The following is a 19,596-nucleotide window of genomic DNA, read 5'->3' as shown; positions in this document are numbered from 1 at the left end:
TACTAGCTTTGGAGTTAAGATTTATTCACATCGTTTCCTCAAATTTAAATTGATTGAAAAAGTAATATATTCTTATTGTAAAAGATCCAACTACAGATAAATGTCTGCCGCAAAACGCCATCCACTCATTTTCTTTCCAGCTCCCTATCCACCTACTCTCCCGTCCATCCGTCCATCCGTCCATGCATCCTTCCACCCGCCATCCATTCAATAAATACTCGTGAATATTTGCAAAGCACAAAGGTAAATAAAACACAGCCCTGCCTTCAAGGAAACAAACAAACGGTGACAAGGTGATGAGGGAAAGGTCAGCACACACCCCAAAGGCACCGGCTGTTCACAGAACCGTGTGCTCCATGCCGAGGACGGGAGCGTAAACACGGCAATGGGGCCACTGTCCTCCACCATTGCTCTGATACCCCCTTGTGTCTGAGGCTTGCTGTGTGCCAGCAAGTGTGAGACATATCGACAGTCAAGCCACCGATTTGAAGCATGAACCTAACACGTGCCAGGCCTTACTTGGTTGATGTTATTTATTGAGCGTCCCAGCCTCATGAGGTCTGGGTGTTCTGACTTGGTTGGGGCACAAGGGAACTGAGGCTGGAGGGATGGAACGGTTGAGGGGTGCAGCGGGAGCCGGGTGGGCTGTGCGGGGCTTGGTCCCAAGGTGGCCGCAAAGCAGAGGCTTCTGGGAAGAGCCTGCGGTGGGCACCCGGCAGGTTCAGCCTGGCTGCGGCCAGCACAGGAAACATCTTTGCCTGGCAAACAGGATGGTCGTTTGCCGTCTGAGCTTGGGTGCATGGTGCGGGGAGGGAGAGGGGCCCAGAATAGCTCCTGCCCTTCCCCTGCCCCTGCTTTCTGCCTGGCCCCCCGCCAGCCCTTCTGCACCCCCATTACCCCGCCCCAGTGCCCATAGCCGGGAACCTTCATGAGTGAGGCATTATCCTCTGAGCCTCCCATGAGCATGAGTGTGCAGAAGGGAAACAGGCTCAGAGAGGGGAAGTGGCTGGCCTGGCAAGACCCTGCTTCCAGCTCCAGGCCCGGGGCTCTTTTAGGATCTGGAGTGGGGGGAGAAGGAACTGCTTTGGGGGGTCTTCCCTCCCTCTGACAGAGCTGCCATTCGGGCAGATCTAGGTTCCCTTGCTCTGGGTGCCCCCAGCCCTGTTCTCTGCACACCGCTCCCCCAGGTACTGCTCCCAGCAAGCTCTCACCCCAGGGAGGAGCCAGGGACAGGCCTTCTGCAGGTATTTCAAAGGCCCTTCCTAAAGGTAGGGACACCAATGAGAGATTCTGGCAGAGTGCAGCTCTGTTCAGGTTCTGGGGTGCACTGACCACCACCCCAAACTGCACCTGTGGTGCCAGGAAGCCCGACCTCGCTTGCTGTGTGATCTTAAGCTGAGCACACAACCACTCTGGGCTTCACGATAGCTCTGGAGTTGGATGTCTTTTCTTGTTCTTGAAATTCCTGATTTTAAGATTCTGTCACCTTCAATATTCTAAGACTCTGGGATTCTCAGACTTGGTCTTTCCAGAATTTTCTCCACCGTGTGCACAGTGAGTGTTTCGAGAAGCATCGCAGGGTGAGCTAAGACTCCAGGAGGGTTAACGGTCCCCCAAGGTCACACTTCCTAAGTTTCCCCGCTTCAGCCTTGCTCCCATGCCCCAAAGGGGTTTGTACTGTGGCTGGTCGGTCAGCAGGGCTTCCTGAGAAAAGCATAACTCTGTTGATGTGATTGATGTTAAACCAGTTCCTTCTTCCATGACTATTTCGCAGCAAGGTGTGATCCATTGTGAGAGGGAGGTTCTTTGGAGTCATCCAGCTCTCCTTAAATCCCTGCTCCACTTTTTCAGGCCGTGTGAGCTTGGGTGAATCACTTCATCTTTCTGGGCCTCAGTTTCCTCATCTAACAATGGGGATAATGTGCCCACTTTGCTCCCTTCCCCAGTCTGCAGGGGGAGTGCTGGTGTCACTGGGGGTGTTTCTCTTCTGTGGGAGAGTGGGCCTTGTAAAAGCATTTGCACCAGGGCTACTATTTTGGTGGGGAGGATGGGCATCAGTTGGGCACTGGACAGTCCTGGGAGCCCAGCGAGGGGCCTGAGGTCCCAGGAGGCACCTTGGAGACCCCCAGCCCAGCCTCAAAGGCCCATGTGGGTGTGAACTGCAGAGCTTCTGTGCTGCAGCCGCCTCGAAGCCAGGCGTGAAATCTGGGCGCATGCAGTGCGGCGAAGCAAGGGCTGGGCGGACGCGGACCGTCCTTTGATGTGCTTTTGGGGTGTGTAATTAACTGTAACTGAAATATTATTTGATCTTTTATGTGGAAAATCAAATTTTGTTGTGTCAGACATGAATAAATACACACCGGTCCGTTTCTGCGGCCGCCGCAGCTCCTCCCCAGGCCCAGCTCCCCTGCTTCCGCGCCCCACCCCCTTTGCCTTGGTGGAAACATAATTCTCGCCTTTTAAACTTTTTCCCTTTGTCTGGCTGTGAAAGGCCCTATTGTCCTGGGGGAAAAGAGGGGGCTGGGGCCCGAACTGAGGGCTGGGGAGGGGTTGTCCTGCCCATGGACGGGGCTCGGGCTCAGAGACCTGGGCCCTGGGACCCCACGTCTCTGTCTCCAGACATTGGGTGACCTTGGGCAAAGCCTTCAGCGGCCTGAGCCTCAGTTTTCCCACCTGGGTTCTCTCTGGACCCCTTGGGGGGTTGTCATGTTTTATAGGTGATGGACCTCATGACAGAGTCATGCTAGAGGCATTTGAGGAGTTGGCTGTTGCTTTACACAGAGGTAATGGCCTCTCTGGAGACCCTAAAACCAGTCCCAGTAGGTGATTTGGGTTCTGACCTTTTCCTCCAGTGAGGCCAGTTGAGGATGGGGATGTTGGAAGGGTGGAGGATGCTGTGGGGAGGGGAAGAGCATAGCCTAGTGGTTACCAACCAGCTTTGGAACCAGGCAGCCCTGAGTTCAAGTCGTGCCTCTGCCAATTACCAGCTACGTGACCTCTCTGAGCCTCAGTTTCCTCATCTGGAGAATGGGATGGAAAGCACCTCCCTCGTTGGGCTGGAAAGCACCTTAATCTTTGCACGTTCTGTTCCACCTGCCTTGGGTGCCCTTCCTTCCGCATCCTCCTAGTTGACAGCCATGCATGCATCAGTGATGTTTAACCACCACTTACTTTTAGGGGGGACATTTGCAGACTCATCTGTACTTGGCTTCTTAGGCATTTCCTTGTTCCTCTTCCCCTGCTTTCCCCAGCCCCCGTCTCATGAGGGGGAGCACTTTACTTGCTCTCTATTTGCCTTACTTTCTGCCTTGAGAGTGGAGGAAGCCCCTCTCTCCACCCCCCATCAGAGATGCCTCTCATCTTCACAGCTGAATCCCAGGGCCTGGAACAGCATTGGGCACAGAGTGGGTGCTCGGGGAGTGATCACCTTGGTTACACTCTGCAGACTCCATCAGGAACCTCTCCCAGCCCAGACCGTGCCCACCAGCCCCCCCGGAAGATGCTTGACCCGTTTCTACAGGGAGCTCTGATGACGGGAGAGGGAATCAGAGATGGCCCAGGTGAAAACACCAGGCCCTGGGCCCCAGCCAAGTCAAACATCCGGGAATTAAAAAAAATAAACAACAAAAAAAAGAGAAGCCGCAATTATTGTCTGAGCCTGTAATATTTACCTGGCTGGGGGGACGAGACGATTTTGAAGAGTGGGCCGTCCCGCTGCTGCTGCCAGCTGGTCTGCCTCCCCTGGAGGTGGGGTAGGGCTGGGGCTGCTCACTTCCCCAGGTGGAAAGGCAGTGAAGAAGCACAAAGAGGCTGCCAGACTTCAGGACCCTCACTGAGCAGTGGGGGAAACCGAGGCCAGCCCAGGGACAGCTTCCTAAGGTTACACAGAGCGGGACAGAGCCCAGACACCCTGCATCCCGTCTTCTACCCGAGCGCGAACCACTCTAAGAACAACACTGAAGAGAAGAACAATAGAAGCATTTGTTGGATCCATCCCAGGTGCTGGGTCTCCGGCCAAAGGCTTTCCACCAGGTGCTTTTATTCTTCCTCGTTTTACAGAGGCCACATCATTATTATTATTCGTGGGTCTCTTTCTCTGTTGAAAAAATTAAAAGTTACATTATGATTGTTGGTCTAAAGATGAAAATATTAATTTTAGATATTAAAACATGATCTTCAGAAAGCCTCCTTCCCCCTTCGGATTAAAAAAAAAAAAGAAAACATTTTAAAATAGTTTTTGAAAAACTAAACCCTAAAACTATTGTGGACCTGAGGCTTTGGGACTATTGAGGCAGGAGGTAGATGAGCCTTCCTTCCCTCCCCCAGGGTAAAGCGATTGGAGATTCATTCCCTGTGGATCGAAACTCTAAGCTGAGAATAGCAGGACAATTAAGGCAAGGAGGGTGGGCCCTGCCCAGACCACATATTTCTTTTCCGGAAGTCAGGGGACCTCCCCCACCACACGTGCGCAGAAAAGGCCTCTTGGAGGCCAAAGGGGAGTTAGGTCAAGGGATGTTCTACCCAGATGCCTTTGTGGTAAAATCCATCTTGACTTGGGAGGATTGTGAGCTATACCAAATACGGACTGTGAACCAGGCAAATCAAAATGATTGGCCAAGGAAAACCCGGAAGAAATACCCAGTAAAAGTAATTTAAACTGCCACGAGGGTGCGACTCAGGAATTCTCCAAGTCTGCCTGTGCGTGTCTATCCACACGCACTGTTCTCTTTTTCCCTCTTAAGAAACACTTTACTTGTTTCAGTACCTTCCGTCTTGGTGAGAATTCTTATCCACAAAGCCGAAGGGCCAGGGCCCTGGTCGCTGACCCCTGGTCTTGTGGCTAGGGTCTGGTGCTTTTACCGCCGGGACCTGGCCTCAGTCTCTGGCTGGGAACCCAAGCCCCGCTCCATGCCGTTTCAGGCCGAGACCACCTGAGATCACCACCGTGCCTGACGGATAAATTGGTTCTGTGCAGAAGGGAAACTGAGGGGGAGAGAACTGAGTTTCAAAGAGGAATGAGAGACACATCCTGTTAACAAAGGAGCTGGGTAAACCAAGCCCCAGTGAGTGCCTAGGTGGGGGGTTGGGGTGGGAGGTGCGTGCCAGGGTCAGCCCCTCGCGGTCCCCCAGGCTTGCCCCTATCCAGAGCTTCCGCTGCCCCCTTGTTCTCCTGGAGCTGGGCTGTAGCCATGCTGACTGGTGGCCAGTGCCTGTGTGGCCAATCGCCATCCATAGGGTGATACATCCCCACTGTCCCCAGGAAGTCATTCTTGATTTCTGCAGCTTGGGGACCTTCTGCCCCTGCTTGGACTGTTGGGAGGGGGAGGTTGGGGCAAAAAGCCATTATTGTGACCCCTTAGATCAGCTGCTCCCTGCCTCTGTCACCGTAGGTCAGGACCTCAGGGCTTCCAAAGGCTGGACCACCTGCCCTGGCCAGGAGGGGTGCAGCTGCTTCCCAAACCAGTGATGAGAAAGTGGTTTCCTGCAACCTTCCCTTAACACCAGAGAGAGTCCCTGTTGGGTGCTAATGTGTCTTTAACATTTCTTTCAAAGGTTTGCTAATCTCTCTTTGAAAAGCCTTGTTGAGGGGGAGGGCAGAGAGGGCAGCAGGGTTTGTCTCTAACTCACCAGCATTGTTTTTTTTTTTTTTTCATTTTTAGGGTACCTTTTGATTTATGGCATTTAATGTTCATTTCCTATTTAAGGTGGTGATTAAAAGTTTCTTTAAAAATGTTTATTTCTGCAGAAGGAGGAGATCAATTTAGAGAAAAAATACTAAGTAGGTCACCTCAGATAGGAAGGAGGGAGAGGGCAGAAATTAACTTGCAGATACACAAACTGGTGACGTTTGGAAAAGCTGCTGGAGGCCACAAGCACACACTTGTCATTTTGGTATTGACTGCTCAGAGAGGGTCGGTGACTTGCCTGAGGTCACACAGGAAGTGCGTGTCCCTTAGGAGGGACTCAAACTCTAGGTCTTCATAACTCCAAAGCATTTATTTTGGGAGTTGTTCCTATTTAGGGGTGAGGTAGAGCTCAGGACCCCCTTGGTGAGCTGTTCCCACAAAAGAACTTGTGACCATGTAGGCATGGTTCTGCTACAATTTCAGCCAAATCGTGGTGACTGAGGCTCAGAAACTCTATTCTGCTTACACTCCCACCATGTGACCTCCGTCACCTCCACCCCCAAGTGATGACAAATGTCCTCCCTGACTGTGACTCCATCCCTTCCTGAACACACTCATAGCTTCCAGTGGTTGTCCCAGCTCTGTTCTCTAAGGACCACCATGGATGTGGGTGGAGCTGGAGGTGGTCAGGGGGACATGTGTCCCTGTCTTGTGTTCACAAGGCCCCAGAGGGCAGTGCAGGGAGGCCGGGCTCCCTTGGTGGAAAGGAGCTCATTCCCACAGCCTGTTCCAGCAGGGCTGTCTGGGCTGGGGAGTGATCGCCCCATCTCTGGGAATATGCAAGCCAAGGCTGGGGGCTTTTTGGGAATTTGCATTCTGGGAGTGAAACTACTTGTAAGCTCCTCCTTCCTCGGCTGACATGTCCCCAGCATGTCCGTGGGGTTGGTTAACATATCTTGGCCACCGGGACCAGGCAGGGCTGGAATGAAGGTTCAGCTTTGCCAGGCCCCACCTCCCCCTGCTTCTCATCCTGACTCTCCTTATCTCCTGGGTCAGTCCGATTCTTCTTTCTAGCACTCACCACCACCCTCCACTCATTATTTCATAGACTGCTCTCATTATCTGCAACTGTGTAACAAACCACCCATAACTGAGTGGTTTAAAACAGCAAGGATCATTTATTTGGCTCCCAACTTTGTCCTCTGGGTAGGACTCAGCAGAAAAGACACCTGTGTGCTCTACATGGGGTTGGCTACAATAGTTTGGAGACTGGAAGTTTCCTTCCCGTCCAAGCTTGCTCACTCTGACCAATGACTGTGTCTGACCGGATGACCGTTGTCTGGGAACTTCTCCTCCCCTCCATGTGGGGTCCTCCACGAACTGCTTGGGCTTCCTCCTAGCATGGTGGCTGGACCCCAGGACGAGTCTCCCCAAAGAACTAGGTGCAACTTGTGATGCTGCTATGACCCCACCTTGGAAGTGACACAGCAAAACTTCAGCCCTACTCTGTAGGTCAGGCCGTCACGAAGGCCTGCCCAGTTTCAGGGAGAAAGGAGACAAAAGACTCACCTCTTAAGAGACAGAGGAGATTGTGTGACCCTCTTTGGAAAATATAATCCACTTCATATATGCATTTGCTTCTTCGTTTACTGCCTGTCTCAGAACCACAGGGACCTGGTCTTACTCGCTGCATAGCCTCAGCTTCTTAAAAGTGAAAGTTGCTCAGTCGTGTCCGACTCTTTGTGACCCCATAGACTATACAGTCCATGGAATTCTTCAGGCCAGAATACTGGAGTGGGTAGCCGTTCCCTTCTCCAGGGGATCTTCCCAACTCAGGGATCGAACCCAGGTCTCCCACATTGTAGGCAGATTCTTTACCAGCTGAGCCACAAGGGAAGCCCAAGAATACTGGAGTGGGTAGCCTATCCCTTCTCCAGTGGATCTTCCCGACCCAGGAATTAAACCCAGGTTTCCTGCATCGCATCTTCTTCAAAGTGTCTGACAAGTACTAAATGCTCAGTGGGTTTCCCGGGTGGTGCTAGTGGTTAAGAACCCACCTGCCAATGCAGGAGTCATAAGAGACTCAGGTTCGATCCCTGAGTTGGGAAGATCCCCTGGAGGAGGGATGGCAATCCACTCCAGTATTCCTGCCTGGAGAATCCCATGGACAGAGGAGCCTGGTGGGCTTCATAGGTTCTCACACAGTCGGACACGACGCAAGTGACTTAGCCCAAGTGCTCAATGCATATTTGTTGAATACACAAGTGGAGAAACGAATGAAAAAAGAGGCAGAGATGGAGACAGACAGATAGGTTTGGCAAGACGTGGTCAGGGCTGGGCGGAAGGGAAAGCTGATGTCCACTGGCCCGAAGGCCCGGGCCTCTGGGGGGCTTCAGCTGGGCTTATTACAGGGAGGTGGGAGTACAGCAGGGCTCTACAGCTGGGTGGGGGTTGCCAGCCCAAGCAGGGTGACAGTCAGGGTGAAGAAGCCCACGTCCATCAGGGACCGGCCCGCCAGCTGGGGCCAGATCCCACGGTGGCCAGCGGTTGCCGGCCGCCTCCCTCCGCTAACAATTTCCCTGTGGCCAGAGCCTCGGAGACCAAGAGTAATGAAACAGAAGAATGTTGGTGACATTTTTCTAAAGAGGAAAAATGTAGGGTTTCAAGTCAAACTGAAAGACTTATTGGGTTCGCAGCGAGGCTAGAGCTCCCTTTCGAGAACAAACTGCCAGATAAGGGGCACGATTGAGTCCCCGGTAATGTTCACTCCGGCCGGCCCAACGCCTGCCGACACTGTTTTGACTACATTGTTCACATTGATTTTCCTCCAGTTCCTCGCAAATGGAGGCTCTGGCGTCTCTGGGGAGCGTCGTCATCGGGGAGGCTGAGGAGGGTCTCCGTGGAGCAAAGCCAAGGGTGCTGGGGCACCGGGGGGCCGCTGGGCTGCAGCCTGGCTGGGTGGGCACAGGCCTGGCACCTGGGAGGGGGGTCACTGACAACACTGATAACTGTACCCAGCACGATTCACCCAGCGTTTTCCACGACGCCCCTGAGAAAGTTTCTTTTTCCCTCTCACACACCCCCCATTTTACTTCTGATCCTCCTTAGCAACCCCAGGAGGCTCAGAGAACTAAAGGGACTCGCCCCGTGACACAGGCAACCCAACTCAGCCCAGGTGAGCCAAGGTCTCTGGTTGAAAGCGGGGCCTCCTGGCCAGTCTTGGGGGCTTAGATGCCCAGATTCCAGACTCTTCACGGACCCCCTGTCCCAGTCTCCTCTTGCATACGCCCATCCTTCATCTACTGAGTCATCTGATGACGATGATGTCAGCGTCTTCGTGTTTGTTCTGGAGCGTCTGCTGTGTTTAGCTGTGGACAGCTGATGTCTCGAGCTTAACACACTCCAAACTGAACCCACCGTCCCCTCCCTTCCCTCCTCCATCTCCTCTGGGGGTCGCTGCTCGTCTCCTGAATAGAGGGTCCTAGAGCCTGCCCAGGACTCCTTCCTCCCATCACCCCCCAGACCCTAACAACTATCCCCAAGGTGTAGACAGTTTACCTTCCAAGTCTCCCCTGAGTCCATATGCATCTGCATACCCCCACTGCCCCCAGCCCCTTGAGGCCTCTGCCTTCTCCCTCTACATTGATCTCCCTGGTCCTTCTCCCCGCCAACAGCCCGTCTTCCCCGCGGCAGCCAGAGGCATCGCTGCGAAATGCAGCTCACTCCCTGCTTCACACCCTTCCTCCGGTTTCTCAGGAGCGAACGTCTGGACCATCAGCACCCGCCTCCTCCACAGCCCCCGCCCTCACCTGTGCACCCTCACGACCAAGCCACCGTCCCCTTCCCACCGCTTCTCCTGTGCTTCCGCCTGTCCACTGCGCCCTTTCTGCCTGGAAAGCTACGATGTGTTGGAATGATCTGCTTTCCTGTCCTCCTGCCCCAGGCTGGGAGCTCCTTGGACACTGGGCTGGGCTTTACCCGATTTTGCACCCCTGGCCCCCTGATCCACACCTTGGCACATCACTCAGATTATGCGTTCTCTGAAGGATGGAATGACTCCAGCCTGCTGGTCAACCAAGCCCTCAGAAGAGGCAGTCTCAGGCACAGGGGACTTGCCCAAGTACATGGTAATCCCAGGGGTCTGGAGATCCAGCCTAGGAGTGTTGCTTGCCCACCCATGCAGAGACGGTCTTAGAGGGGATGGCCACCCCTTAGATGTTGGGGCTCTTCATCTGGGAGCATAAGGTTGTTTAGGGGTGATTCTCAGGCAAAGGTGGGTGGAATCTTGTTTAGGGGTGGAGGAGACAACCTTGCCTGGGGAAAGCATTCTTTGGAAGGTGTGGTGGCCTTTGCAAAGGCACAGGGGCCTGAAAGGGAAATCTCTCCAGGCTGGGAGGTGGGAGGTAGCCAATGCTGGGGTTGTCTGAGCCAAGACCAGTGTAGTCTGCCTTCAGAAAGGCAGACTCAGAGATGAGAGGACTTGCCTGTCGTCTTACAGCCGAGCCAGGTTGAAAGCCAGGAATTCTGACTCCGAGTCCAGCTCCTTTCCTTCGGGACCAGCCTTGTGATACATTCTGGGGAGGAAAACGAGATTCTTGGCTGACAAAGAGGCATACGGGGCCAGGTAGGGAGACGCCAGTTCTCAGACCTGTTCAGGTCACCTCAATTTTTCTTGAAGGGTGGGGGTCATAGATGCACAGACGGCAATTTCCTCTTAGGAAATGAGCTGCCATCTAAGGGGAAAAATGTCTGGGGCCGAACGCTTGGAGACTGGACAGGTAGGAAGAGGGGACAAAGGGAGGTGAACCTTGAAAATATCTAGGTCACATCTCCTGCCAGCAGCTGCCCAGCCCTCTGTCCATAGCCAGGTTGGGAAAATGCTTTCTTTCTGATCCCCTTCCAACCCTGTCTTGAAGAACAGGGTGGAGCTGATGTCTGGTCCTTTCATCAGCCGAGGCCCTGATATAATAATGTTAAGAATAAATAATAAATGGTACCATCCATGGAATGCTTGCTCCAAGCCCTGTGTTCATTATGCATTGCCTGTTTTACTTCACTGAATCCTCAGGAGTTAGGAACCGTGGTTCTACCCAATTCACAGATGAGGAAACTGAGGTTCAGTCGTTGTCTGATTTACACCCAGTTCTGCTGGCTTCAGAGCTCTGAGGGTTTTTTTATTTTCTCTTTCAATTTGGCTAGGGTCTTGGTTGTAGCATGCAGGATCTTCCATCTTCGTTGTAGGATGTGGGATCTTTAGTTGAATCATGTGAATTCTTAGCCTGAGTATGTGGAATCTAGTTCCCTGACCAGGAATTGAACCTGGGCCCTCCTGCTTTGGGAGCTCAGAGTCTTAGCCACTGGACCACCAGGGAAGTCCCAGCTCTGCGGTATTTAACTGAGTGTTATGGAGAGTCCCAGGTGCCAGGCTCGGTGTCATGTTAGAAGCTGGCCAGCCCCAGCCTCTGTTGGAAGGTGTCTGAGTTCTGTGGTCTGAGAAGGCTGATAAACCACAGTATGCGCCCCTAGATGCTTGGTCTGGGGGGGAGGCAAGGTGGCCCTGTAATGCACCTTACGGAACACTCCCAGGAATGCCTCCCCGGAGCCCCTGGCACTGCACAGCTGGGCAGGGTGCTCTGCACCCCCCAACAGCTCTGGCCCACAGTGGTTTGCAGGATTTGCTTGGTGTCTGTCCCTTCCATTGGATCTGAAATTCAAGAAGGCCAAGATGCATCCCTGGCCCAATCCCTGGTCCCTGTGGGTCCTCCAGTAGTGTGTATTTACTACCGTCACACATACACACACATCAGAGCCAGCCGGGGCACGTAGTGGAATAAGCCAGCGTAGGTCATAAGTGGGTCACAGCAGGAAAGCGCTATGAAAAAGTATTATTTTTACACAAGTGAACCATGTTCATTACAGAAATACTAGAGAACGACGACAAACATTAAAAAAATCACCCCTCCACAGTAGCCACTATTACCATTTTGGTAAACAACCCGTCGTGTTTTTTAAGTTATATGCAGGGATGGGGCGCCGTCCAGTTCCACTGGGCACCGTTCATGTTGCGTTCTGAGTGACTGGACTTGTCCAGAGCACAACCTGGACAACTATATATGGCAGCCCTGGGTGTGTGTGTGTGCGTGTGTGTGTGTGTGTGTCTTTTGCTATTTGTTCTTTATAGAATTGACACCAAGCAACATATGCTGTTTGAAAAGCTGTGTCTCTCACCAAAAACATCCCGTGATCAATTTTTTTATGTTAACAAATACCTCATTTTAAGTGTGTGCTCAGTCGTGTCCAACTCTTTGCGACTCCACGGACTGTAGCCTGCCAGGCCCCTCTGTTCATGGAATTTTCTGGGCAAGAATACTGAATTAGATTGCCATTTCCTACTCTTGGGCTCTCCTTGAACCAGGGTTTAAACCCGTGTCTCTTGTGTCTCCTTGATTGGCAAGCAAATTCTTATCACTGAGCCGCCTGGGAAATCCAAATGGTTTTTAAAACAATAAGTTAAATTATTAGGCTGTTTTGATTTTATTTAAAACATAGCATGATGAACATGCTTTGGGGACATTTGTATATTTAAGTTCTTGGGATAAATTCTAGGAATTTCAAGCAAGAACATATTTGATGTATGAGTCTTTTGAAACACAAACTGCAAAATTGTTCTCCAGGAGATTTCCAGCAATAATGCAGGGAAGAAAAGGGTTAGTGTAAATTGGATAAAATTGCAGGAGGAGGAAAAAGAGAGGGGATATTGGGCTATTTGATCCACGAGTGGCCTGTAGCTCAGACTCTCTTTAGGAGGTTGAAAGAGGAGCAGTTTGTCAGTGAGAGGTCAGCCTCCTGGCCTATAGCAATAAAGCCACATCATCCCAGCTTCTACCTCAGACTCCAGCCTGAATCTCTGTCTGACTTTGACTAAGTCATTTCCCTCTCTGCAGCCTAGTTTCTCTCCCTGTAAGCTAGTGAGATTGGACTAAATCTCAGTCACTAGCATCCTGTGACTGATTGGTAATTCCTGCCTGGCAGGACTGTGTTGAGTTTCCGAGCTGTCTACACTTGGCAGGAAAGAGCGCTGTGATCAATTAGTAATGTCTGCCATGGGTGTGGGAAGTGAGGTGATGGTACCTTTGCCATGTACTAGCTATTCCAGGACTGGACACTTTTGGAGACTATTAGAGCTCTGAAAAGGAAGGGAATTTTCCCTGCCATCTTGTTTCTCATAGATGTCTAGATTTTGAGAAATGCCTCATTGGGTTAGCCAGGTGCTCTCACCCTGGTCTGTCTTAGGCTGAGTGTGTTGCGGTGTATGTAGCTAAGAGGCAGATGACTTTCAATTTCTGTCTCTCGACCTTACTCAGCATCTCATGACATTGTCTTCAGCCTGTAGAGGGAGGATTGGGAATTTCCTATGATTTCAGTATTCCATTCGGTTTTTATCATTTTAAGGTTCATGCGTTTCTAATTGTTATGAATACCATGGCAAAATTAATAGTTCTATGGTTGGTTTATTACATTTAGTAAAATTATGTGCATGCAGTGTTTGCCAAGAGAAGACGCGGCAGGCTCCTTAATCATGTAAAGATGATAATTTAGTTGTTACACTTGTTGAAATGATGGGATTAATTTTTAAAAAGTTTGCAAACTGGTGGAGAAATGTAAAACATTAATTTAGTCAGACAAGCAAGCCGACAACTGACAAATCCTTTCAGCCAAACCCGGTATGGAGACGCTACAGACCCAGAGTGGGAGGAGATTCATCCAGGACACAATAGACACTTTCAAGGAACTGGGGCTGTGATGTTGGAAAGTGCTGTGTGACTTCTGGGGAGCCACCTTCCCTCTCTGGGCCTTCAATTTTTTTCTATAAAATAATATTAGATCCATGATTTTCAAATCATGTCCTGCAGAAGTCCTAAGGATTCAGAACATGTCCTGCAGGCTAAAAGAAAGGCAGATGGATGAGAATGGCTGAGGTTTCAGTGGAGTGGGTATCATTTTGGAGGAACCTGTCCACATTCCTTTTTCTCTGATTTTACCTTGGGCAATCTCTCTTCCCTCCTTGTCATCAGTTCATGTAGTTCTGAAGGGATTAACCAACCCCTGGCTCCAGATGGTGGCCAGTGACACAGGATGGGCTGGTGAGATCAGCATAATGACCTGACAGTGACTGGTTTGGACCAATCCCATGACTCAACTCTGGCCAATCAGAACCAATAAAACTTTCTCGTGGTACCTTTGCTGGAACTTCAGAATGAGACTCTTTTTCCCTTGGAGTGGCTGAGCCAGGGGATGGGAGATCAGGCTTTGGAGACCATTCTTGATCATGGTTTGGAGAAAAGCCTGTCTGAGAATGAAGCCAATGGAAAGAAAGTGAAAGTGTTAGTTGCTTAACCGTGTCTGACTCTTTGTGACCCCATGGACTTTCGCCCACCAGGCTCCTCTGTCCATGGAATTCTCCAAGCAAGAATACTGGAGTAGGTAGCCATTCCCTTCTCCAGGGGATCTTCCCAAACCAGGGATGGAACCCGGGTCTCCTGCAGAAAGTAGAACCAAAATACAAAACAGATTCCCAAAGTCATCTTTCAGATCCTGGATCTAGCCATACCTGATGTCTTGGATTTTTTTTTTTTTTCAGTTGTATGAGCCTATATATTTCTATTTTTGCTTCAGCAAGTTCGAGTTGAGTTTCTGTAGCTTACGACCCAAAGAGCTGCAGCTAATGTGGGACTAGGGCCAAGCTATGTTTATCCATTCTATATGTTGGAATTCCATATAAAAATTTTGTTTGAACAAAAGATTCTGTTGCTAAAAAGTAGGCCTAGGACTCGATGATCCCTAAGGGCCCTTTTAGCTGTGACATCCTGCATCTGCATGGGTGCTGCTGTAGGCGTGCCTGTCCTCGGGTGCATGAAGCAGGTGAGGGCACACGCAGAAGGAGGAGGCTGCCTCTGGGCGAGGTCACCGAGGAGGCACCACTGGCGGTGGGTCTGGAAGGCTTAGTGAGAGTTCTCCAGAGCATAATGGAAAGAATGGAATACAAGGCAGAGGGAAGAGCCTGTGTAGGTGGCCTGGAGGTGTAAAGACTGGGAGGCCTTTAGGGGAAGACTGGAGAACCTGATGTGGCTAAAGCAGGAGGTTTGTGGGTGGTGAGAGGGAGGAGGCTTAAGGAAATGAAGTGGAAAAGCAAAGGGAGACACCTGGGAAGGGTCTCGAGTGTCAGCACGAAGAGTCGGCCAGTGGTTGGCAGGCAGTGGGCAGCTGTGGAACGTTCTCGAGCAGGAGAGAAGCGGGGCCCAGTGGGGGCCGGTTGCTGGGAACGGGACAGACGACGGAAGAGAAATCGGTCTCCCGGGGTGGTTATGCCGAGACTGTCGATGCTTCCGTCTGAGGCAGGAGGCAAGGAGGGGTCTCAGGTCCCCCCTGCCTGCATTCCAGAGCCAGCAGGGCCTCACGGTTCCCAGCCCTGGAATCTGGGCGCTATTTTGAGGAGGGAGGCCTGGGAGGCGGCGTGGTGGAAATTGAGAACGAGTCCTCGACTCTGCTGGCTCCATTTAGCAGGGGTGATTTACGGGAATTTTGCCCTGGTTCCTGGGGGAAACCGATCTTTCACCATGTTGCAGACCTTGATCATTTTTACAAGATCTGAGGGGCTGCAATGGTCCCTTCCTCAGATGCACCATACACGCCGTGTTCCTTTACTCTTCGGGACCTTCACCCTCACTGTTCCATCTTCCTGGATCACCCTTCCCAACTTTTTCTTGCTTGAGGGTAATAGTAACAAAAATGTACTAAGTCACTTCAGTCGTCTCTGACTCTTTGCAACCCCATGGACTGTAGCCCTCCAGGCTCCCCTGTTTATGGGATTTCCAGGGCAAGAATACTGGAGTGGGTTGTCATTTCCTCCTCCAGGGGATCTTCCCAACCCCGGGCTCGAAACTGCGTCTCATGTGTCTCCTGCATTGGCTGGTGGATCCTTTACCACTGAGCCACCTGGGAAGCCCCAGTAATAATAATAGTAACAATACTAAAAGCAGGAGAACCAGCAACCACAAGCACAGCCATAGATGTGTATTGCACACTCACTGTGCACAGGCACATAGCTAAAATCCTCACATACACCTTCTCAAGAAACTGTCTCAGCAATTGGAAAAGGTAGAAACTTTTAATATCCTGATTTTAGAGAGAAGAAGGCCTAGAGAGATGAAGTCATCTACCTAAGTAAGGTCTATCCCTGAGCAAAGGAGGAGGTGGGATTTGAACCCAGGGCTCTTGGAGAGGGGACAGGCCTTGGATTTGGGGAGGCCTGGCTGGGAATCTGGAAGAGGGAAAGAGTGAAAAGAAGGGAGCAATGACACACAGAGGTGAGGCGAGTGGAAGAGGCGGAGAGAGAAACAAAGACGTTTCTTGGCAGACCTGACTGAGAGAGTTCGAGAAGAAGCAGCAGAACCATGTGCAAAATGGCCACAAGGCTCCAGGTCAAAAGCAAAAGGGAAAGATAGAGACTGGAGAGGAAAGACTTGGGGACTCTGTTAGGAGTGACTGTAGTTGTCCAGTGCACAACCTGGGCAACTGTGAATGGCAACCCTGGATGCGTATATGTCTGTTGGTGTTTATTGTCTATAGAAAGGACACTAAATGACATATGCTGTTTAAAAAGCTGGGAATGGGGGACCCACTGCAGGTGAGTGATGGGGAGCAGTGAACTGCAGCTCCTGGGGACCACAGTCTAGGAAGAGGCAGAGGGCATCAGGAAGAGGTGGAGGCCCATCCTGGCTGCTTCAGCCATCTGAGCCTCCTGGTCTGTATTATTAACCACGGGGGCCATGGAATTATAAGCACCCAGGCATCTTTTCCATGTTCACCTGCACTGAGGTACAGTTTGTAATTCAGAGAGGCTTTGGGGGAAATGGCACCCCACTCCAGTACTCTTGCCTGGAAAATCCCATGGACGGAGGAGCCTGGTAGACTACAGTCCATGGGGTTGCAAAGAGTCGGACACGACTGAGCGACTTCACTTGCACTTTCACTTTGAGACAGGGAGGTCGAGTTGTTGGGGAAAAATCATTTCATTACAAAAACCAAATAAACACAACTTGCAAGGCGTCACGGGCGTGTGGTCTGGGCACCAGGTAAAGTTGACCATGTTCTGCATTCAGCTCTGGTCACGTGTTTCCGTGACGGATCTCCGAGCTCCGTGGGAGGCATTGTCCAAATCAAGTCATCATTTGAGGCCCTTTGGGCTTGGGAGGGGGGGTGGTGCATGTGGCTGATGGTCAATAAACCACCCTGATCCCAATGGGCACAGACACACAGGGTGACCTCCAACCGGTGCTGGGGCGAGTGCTAGCACCAGTCCCATTTTATAGATGAGGAAACTGAGGCTCAGAGATGGCAGGTGGGATTCTGAGCTGCCCTCCTGCTTCACCGGGGGCCTGAGGACTCCAGCCCCTGATTTCCCATGGTGGTGGGTGCTGTTTGGTTGTTTCAGAAGGAACTCCCTTCCCACTGTCCCCCTCTAGTCCTTTGTGGGTCCCCATTCTGGGTGCAGAGGATGAGATGGTTGAATGGTATCACCGATTCCATGGACATGAACTTGGGCAAACTCTGGGAGGCAGTGAGCGGCAGGGAGGCTTGGCATGCTGCAGTCCATGGGGTCGCAAAGAGTTGGGCATGACTTCGCGAATGAAAAACAACAACAAATTCTGGGTGCAGCTAAGAGTTTGAAAGCCACTGTCACCGATGGCTCCAAGGAACCGCAGGCTGTATTTGCTCCCAGGCCTGCCTCTTGCCTAGAGGAGCCCCAGAAGCTGCAAAGCACCGATAAGATGGGGAAAGAGAGAGAGAGAGAGAGGGAGACGGCGAAAGGATGGGAAAGGCTGGCACTAAATTCACAGGAAGAGAAAATGGAATTACATCCATGAACGACAGATATAATAATAATAATAATAATAAAATAATAATAGCAGCTGGGCCTTCTCTGAGCACTGTTCACATGGCGAATGCTTTTCACGGGTTCCCTTACTGACTCCAGACGCAAGCCTCAGGAGGCAGTACCTATAGGAACCTGTGGTTTCCGGGGATGTGGTGTCAGTTCTGACGAAGTGGGCTGGGCCAGGCCTTCCCCCCAGATCTGAGCTGGTTTCCATGGCAAAGAACAGGGAACATGGGCTGCACTCCGACTCTGTGCCCTGTGCAGGGCCAGACCCTTGCCGTGTGATCTCATCTGATTCCGTAACATCCCAGTGAAGTGAGACCAGTATCCCCGTAGACCAAGGCTCAGAGAGGTCAAATGACCTGCCTTAAGACACACAGCGGACAGCAGCAGGCCTGGGGCATAAACACCAGTCTCTCCTTCCCTCAGTCTCTGCCTTCCTTGGTCCTCTGGGCGCCTGTTGACTCCCGCTTCACTAGCCCTCCCGCACCTGCCTCTTGGGGAGTGGCTGAACGGGGCTCCTGGCCCAGGCCCGACACACCCGGGGAGGAAAGTGACCCACTCGGGCTGCTCTTACATGACCTGCCCCGGCCCAGCCTGGCCCAAAGCAAATGTGTGTGATTGATGCCGAAACAAGCCCGTAGGTGTGTTTAATCCTGAGGCTGTGATGACCGCAGCTTCGACCTGATTGATGAGGCTGTCGTGTTTTTATATGAAAATCACTACCTGAACGCACTCCGGTCGTCCTAGTATTGATGGAGTCCAGCCCTTTGCTTGAGAGGCACTGGGAGGAAAGACGAGGCCCAGTTTGTGGCCTCTGGGGATTTCGGTTGAGGCTGCCCAGGCAAGGCAATGCACACGTGTGCGGGTCCCTCCGCAACACGCGTTCACATCTACACACAGGGGGACACCCGTGGATGGATGCACTGCAGCACACACGTGAGCGCATTCATACCCGGCTGTGGTGCACACACACCTGCACACACGTTCACAGGGATGCACCCGCTGTGTACGACCATGCACCACCAGCCTTAGCACACGTGTGTCAAACACCCACAGGGGTACACAGCAGGCATGTCAACATGTCCACACACAAGCACCAGGACCCCTACACAATGTGTCCACACTGCGGGCTGCTCACACGCACTCACAGGGGCACGAACATACACTTGCACACACACACACACCCTCCTCTACTGCACGTACACACTCACGCTGTCGCTGTTCAGTCTCCAGGTCATGTCCGATTCTTCATGAGCCCATGGACTGCAGCACGCCAGGCTTCCCTGTCCTTCACCATCTCCCAGAGTTTGCTCAAACTCATGTCGTTTGAGTCAGTGATGCCATCCACCCATCTCATCCTCTGTCGCCCTCTTATCCTGCCTTTAATCTTTCCCAGCTTCAGGGTCGTTTCCAATGAGTGAGCTCTTCGCATCAGGTGGCCAACGTATTGGAGCTTCAGCACACTCAAACACACGTACAATTTGCTTGCCACACCCACACACTGCCCTGGCCCAGGCCTGAAGGCGGGGAGGAGGCTGAATGAGAAGATACAGGGAACCGCGACTGAGTCCTACCTCTCTCCCATCCTACTTGGGTGGTTTCGGGTGGATACTTGACTCTCTGGGCCTCAGTTTTCCCATCTGTCCCCAGGTTGATGTGAGAGCCAGCTTGCAGAGCGGCTGTGGGAAGCAGCATTGATAAAGAGCCTGGCACATAGTAGGGTGGAGGAAATGGGGGCTCTTAGAACCCGTGGCTGGAGCACCAGGACCCGGGCCTCTGGCAGGTATCCCTGCCTCTCAGTTCTATTCTTTAGGTCTGATCAGCAGATGCTATGGCTCCTCCCCAGCCAGGTGACCAGGGGCCCTGGGCAACCTTCGATCCCTGACAGGCTCCCCCAACCCCCCAGCCCCCAGCTCCAGTCCTTCCATCTTGATGCCGGGGGCCCCAAGGCCACGGCACCCGTGGGCAGGTGGCTCTGGGTGTGAGTGCGGGCAGGGCCCAGTCGGGCGTCACCCCAGCACCCAGCCC

General features: G+C 52.1%; 1 long non-coding RNA gene across 1 annotated transcript; it reads right to left on the bottom strand.

Annotated features, from left to right (window-relative positions):
- Positions 1-574: 574 nt before the first annotated feature.
- On the bottom strand, positions 575-4,390 carry LOC147355702 (uncharacterized). The gene is made up of 2 exons (XR_015144908.1): positions 3,672-4,390; positions 575-758 (listed from the first exon to the last, which is right to left on the bottom strand). It is a non-coding gene; the product is annotated as an uncharacterized LOC147355702 (long non-coding RNA).
- Positions 4,391-19,596: the final 15,206 nt, after the last annotated feature.

The sequence above is a fragment of the Bos grunniens genome, chromosome 17 (genome assembly GCF_055505025.1).
Source record: "Bos grunniens cultivar Pamir isolate PY7600 chromosome 17, Bosgru_T2T1.0, whole genome shotgun sequence".
Classification (NCBI taxonomy): domain Eukaryota; kingdom Metazoa; phylum Chordata; class Mammalia; order Artiodactyla; family Bovidae; genus Bos; species Bos grunniens.
This window is presented reverse-complemented; position numbering and strand designations above follow the sequence as displayed.